Source organism: Hyaena hyaena, unplaced genomic scaffold (assembly GCF_003009895.1).
Source record: "Hyaena hyaena isolate Hyena2069 unplaced genomic scaffold, ASM300989v1 scaffold_709, whole genome shotgun sequence".
In the NCBI taxonomy this organism is placed as follows: Eukaryota; Metazoa; Chordata; class Mammalia; order Carnivora; family Hyaenidae; genus Hyaena; species Hyaena hyaena.
Genome location: NW_024081343.1, coordinates 413,262 through 419,271, shown reverse-complemented (window position 1 = coordinate 419,271; position 6,010 = coordinate 413,262).

Sequence of the window (6,010 nt, the reverse complement as noted above, 5' to 3'; positions counted from 1 at the left end):
ATCCTAGGTCTGAATACTGTTGGTATGCACAGTATTTTAAGAGACCATCCAGCTTTGGTCAAAGCCCCAGAGAGTGATGGGAAATAAAGAAATATTATCTTATACACTACTGAAAAAGTTAGAAGGACATGAGGAATAGGCAGACGGCAAAGACTCTATTTAATGAGCCTCAGTTGGACTGTTTAGGATAGGAAAGCTGGAAGATTCACTGGAAATTAAGGTAGAACCCTCTCATGTTGACCAGATAGTTCATTAACAACAACAACAACAACAACAACAAAAAGGCAATAACTATGTGTCAAGGCTTTGATGGGTAGGATGGATAGCAAACCTAAAACCAAAAAATAATGAAGTCTTCTATGCAGGTGGGAATGGATCTTGCTAGGTTAATCTGGGTTCAGCAACTGGGTGGGGGTACCTCCAGATTGAACTCTATTTTAATACAGAAGTCTACAGATGATGGTAATGTCACGATGAACTACTTAAAATCTGATGACAATTCCTTTGGTACTTAAAATGCTTCAGTGTCTCCATATCGCTTTTAGAATTAAGTGCACACTCTTTAGAAGATATTCCAATCCTCACTGATACCTGCATTTCTAGCCTTAACATTCCATCATGTTCTACACTGATGACCTTCCAAACATCTTTCTTAATCTGGCCATAGTTTCCCACCTCCAGGCATGCATACCGGCCATTCCCTCAGTCTGTAGGACCCTTAGCATTTCACTCCCCTTGGATAATTCAGTTTAAATAACATATTTTCCCTTATCCCCACAGACTAGAATTGCCTTATTGCTATGTATTCTTTTACCATTCTGCAATTCTGCTAGCAGACTTCTGCACAGTATACTTTCTAGTTTTCTCTATTACTGGCTGAACTGTAAACTGCAAGGGAATAGAAACTATCCACGTGGCTAATATTTTCAGCTTCTGAGCTTAGCACAGGGCTGGCACATAGTAACTTTTTAATAAACATTTCTTAATAACAATAATGGGATGATCCCATGATAGGACGATAGAGAAAAAACACAACTTTTTGTTGGCTCATTAGAGTTGCCAGAGAAGTAAAATCCACTTGTGGTGAAGCACAAAGTTTTGGGGGTACCTGGTGGCTCAGTCAGTTGGGTGTCCAACCTCAGCTCAGGTCATGATCTCAGGGTTTGTCAGTTTGAGCTTCACATCAGGCTTTCTGCTGTCAGCACAGAATCTGCTCTGGATCCTCTGTTCCCTTCTCTCTCTGCCCCTCCCCCACTTGCATTCTCTCTGTCTCGGTCTCTCTCTCTCAAGAATAAACAAACCTTAAAAAGAGAAAGAAAAAACTTTTGATTTTTTTTCCCCAAGCCCTACTACTATCCTAAAAGCTGGATAATTTTCCTTTTATGTTTTCCCACTGTGTATAGCATGTAACAATTTATGAATACCAAGAACAATGTGTTTATAGAATAAAACAATTTTAACATCTACAAGAACTATATCCTCCTCTTGTTCAAAAAGGATGTCACATTTCAATGTAATTGCTTAGCATTTTCAGTAAGCTATTTATAATCAATGGGGTGACTTAAAGTAAATGTATTTGCAATGGCTGTTGCAGTGTTATTACTGAGCACCACTTAAAAATACATCATAAATCCTTTGTGAAGTATCCCTACCTTGCATTAATGTAGTCTATATATAGCATGTTTCTAAATATGTTGATGCTTCAGAACCATTTTTAAAATTAAAGGCAATAAAAGCCTTCAAATAAGACTGTTGTCAAAGCTTGTGGAGTCTAGATAAGAGTTTTTAAAGTTTTTTAAACCATCCCTATCTTGCCACACTAAACTGTCCCAGAACTCTTTTAAAGACTTGTATGTATATAGAAACACACTTAGGCAAAATCTCTCTTTAAGCCTAAGGCATACTATAGGTTATTCTGGAAGCCACAGGAAGAAAATAGCTGTCTATATACAAAGAAGAAGGTTATGAGTGGCAAGACTATCACAGTATTAGTGTAGAGGGACATGTAAATCATGGAATTTTAAGCACTTTAGGACTTTTCCCCAAGCAGCCTCTTTTTTTCTTCTTTAAATCTCTGTTCCTGAAGATTCAGAACATATTGAAAGGGTTAGTTATTTCAATTCAGCACAATGCTTTTATGCCAAGATGAAAGTAATATGGAAATGGAGAAAGAAGGTATGTCACCACATTTATTAATGATCTATGGTGTCACACCTATGTTACATGCTTTCTAGTTAATTGGGAACTATTACCTTATTCTAAGAGATGGGAAAATCAAGACACGGTAAAGTTAAGAAACTTGTCTAAGGTCACAACACGAAAAACTGTGTAGAGTGTGGACTCAAAATCAGGTTTGAAGGTGTAGCATGCTAACGTAACAGATACTGAGTTTACCATCTGATTGTAAGCTACCATAAAATGTATAAATATATACAGCACTGTCTTCAGTCACTGGATCATAATAGGTCAAAAATATTACCCTCAAGAGATGAGAAACAAAGAGTGAGTTCCATATTCACAATGACTTTGGGGAACTTTCTAAATAGCATCAGAAGGAAGTAGAGAACAAAGAGAACCACAACTTAGGTTGTTGTACTAGGAAAAGGGAACCAAGATCACAACATAGAGATGCTGAGGTGACTTCAAGTTACATGTAAGGGTACCAGAGAGGAAGGGGCTAAGAAGGAACCACATAAATCTACGCAAGAATTATTTTGAGTCTTTGGCCAAATACTAAGCAATATTAGGTGAAAACAAGACTCTATGAGGCTTAGCAGAGAATAGCTCCTTGAAACTGGGCTGAAGTAAGATTTTGGAGGATGCATAGTGCTAGAGATAGAAGAATTAAGATCCAGCCAGAAATACTGAAAAAACAAACAAACAAACAAACAAAACACACACACACACACCCCCCACAAAAAAAAAAAAAAAAAAAAAAAAAAAAAAAAAAANAGGCTTAGCAGAGAATAGCTCCTTGAAACTGGGCTGAAGTAAGATTTTGGAGGATGCATAGTGCTAGAGATAGAAGAATTAAGATCCAGCCAGAAAAACTGAAAAAAAAAAAAAAAAAAAAAAAAAAAAAAAAACAAAAAAAAAAAAAAAAAAAAAAAAAAAAAAAAAAAAACAAGGCATTTAGTCAAGATCCCAGAAAGGCCACTATATAAGATGCAGTCTAGAGAAGTCCTCAAGTGAACACTTCATTAAACCTGCCCCAACAAATATTCTAAAAATCTCCACAGAGCATGCATGTAACCATCAAAAAATTAACTGTTCTCCAGAACAAGGCTCAACATCCTTTAGAAGAAGATAAGAAAATCTAGCCTTAAAACAGTGTAGCATCCAAAATGTCTAGTATACAATAAAAAAACTGTGCAAAGAAGCAGGAAAATGTGACTCATAACCAGGAAAAAAAAAGAGTCGAAAGAAACAGATCAAGAGAGGACAAAGATGTTGGATTTAACAAAAAAGGACCATACAGTGCTTTTCTAGATATATTCAAAACACTAAAAGAATTGAAAGAATTGACGAAAAGTATCAGTAAATGGGATTCTACAGAGAAAAAATTATGAAGAACTGAATGAAATTCTAAATATGAAAACCACAATGTCTAATATTCATTCACTGAATGGGTTTCACAACAGACTAAAGAAAAATAATGAACTTTAAGACAGGTTAAACTGGAGCACACAGAGCAAAAACAAAACAAAACAAAAGAAACCCCAATTAAACAGAAAAGCAATGACAAAAACAGAACAAGAACATCCATGATATTTGTGACAATATCAAGCGAACTAACCTACACAGAAGTGAATCCCCAGGAGGTGAACAAAAAAGACTGGGCCAGGAAAACATTTCTGAGGAAATAAATGCCAAAAAATTTTTCATATTTAATGACAAGATATCAACATGCAGAACCAAGAAGGTTAAGCAATGTGAAACAAGAAAACACAAAACCACATCTGGGATTATTCTAGTCATATCGCTGAAGATCAAAGTCAAGGCTAAGGAGAAAATCGTAAAAGGACTCAAAGGAAAAGACACACTTTATATACAGGGGAACAAACAAATCACTGACTTCTTATCAGAAACAATGTAAATTAAAAGACTACAATAAAAAGATGAAAGTACTAAAAAAATCATCTGGAATTCTATATCCTATAAAAATATCCTTCAAAGATAAAGGCAAAACAAAAACATTTTTAGATAAACAGGAGCTGTTTGTTTTCAGATAAACAGCTGCGTGAATTCATCACCAGCAAACCTGAATCATCAGAAACGCCTAAGAAAATGCTTCCGGCTGAAGGCACATGATACCAGATGACGACGTCTAACTACACAAGAAAATGAAGAACACAAAAAGGGTAAATCTAAGAATAATTTTAAATGCTGCTTTCTCATTTATTGATGCCTCTATACATATATTTAAAAAACAACTAATTAGATACATGTACACCTCACTCCTGTCTCCGTCTGGATCCACCTGTGCTCTGTGGAAGCCGACGTGGACCCTACCCTAAGGGGATGGCTGTTGAAATAAAGAGTATGATGACAACAGATAAAAGAAAGCAGTACATAATAAAAACAGAACCATTGGGGAGGGCAATAAGCAGTTGATCCACTCCCCATCACTGGGTCTGTGGTCTGTAGCAGGCAGAGCTGTCTGAATAAAAGAAATCCATGAATATTTATGTCACTGCACTACATTGCCCATAGCAATAGTTTAGTGATATGTTCAATACCTTAACAGCGGGCCTGCATTAGCAACTATATAAGGGGAGGAATGGTGTATTCAAGAACGCACCAATGTTTGAAACCATCTTTATACAGGTTAGCAAAAAGGAGAAGTGACTGATGTTAATAACCAGGTCTTGATGGTTACTATGGATGGTGCATCCACCAGCCTTTCCTTCTGCCATCTACCATCATGCTGCTGGCTCAAGCCACAACAAACAGGCTGTGAAAAGGATTCTGGACATGCAAGAGAAAAAGCACAAGCCAAAAAAAAAAAGGGGGGGGGGCGGGTGGGTGATGTGCCTGGGTGGCTCAGTCGGGTAAGCATCTGACTTTGACTCAGGTCACGATCTCACAGTTCACAGGTTGCAGCCCTGCGTGGGTTTCTGTGCTGACAGCTAAGAGCCTGGAGCCTGCTTCAGGTTCTGTGTCTCCCTGTCTCTGGCCCTCTCCTGCTCATGCTCTGTCTCTCTCTGTCTCTCAAATAAATGTGAAGAAGAAGGAGGAGGAGGAGGAGGAAGAGGAGGAGGAGGAGAAAACACAAGCCTACAAAGATCTTAGGACTGGGCAGGCAACTTTGCTTAAATTTCATAAAGACCTTTGTTCTTAATCAGCAGCTATTGTGGTACAGTACCCTCCCTAAAGAAAGAAAAATACCTTAATCTGGCTATACACGTAAGTGACAACATCCCTCAGGATCTTGTAACATGTGACCACTTTATCAGAAAGCATGTTTGTGTGTTACCATTTATGAGAGACAAAGAAGTAGAAAATCTATTTTTAAATAAGCTATATGGCATTTGAAGCTCAGTTCTTTGGGTATGAGCCAATCTGAGTAGTGCCTGCAGGAATCAAGTTTCTTCCTGGAAAGAAATGCCTCGGTGTCACGACTCACTGTGTGAGAATCCTGCTACGCTATGTTTGTAGGTTGCCACAGCTGACACATTTTACAACTCTGTCCCATCAATTGCCCATTTGGGGAAACTCCTATTTGTCAGACCACAAGTAGAGGATGACAGGTATATCCAGGACTGTGCCAGCTGGGCACCCAATGGACATACCCAAGGGCAGTGGCAAGCTTTCTGGAGTGACTTGGAAATTGGATATATGAATTATGATAGCAAATTGATACTAATCTGAGTGAACACACATGTATAATTTGTTAGTAGCCATCAAATGTAAAGTGTGCATATCCCTCGAACCCTGTCGAACTTCCAGGAACCTTTCAGTAGAAATATTAGTCTAAGAATGCAGATATAAGTGTCTGTGAGTAAATATG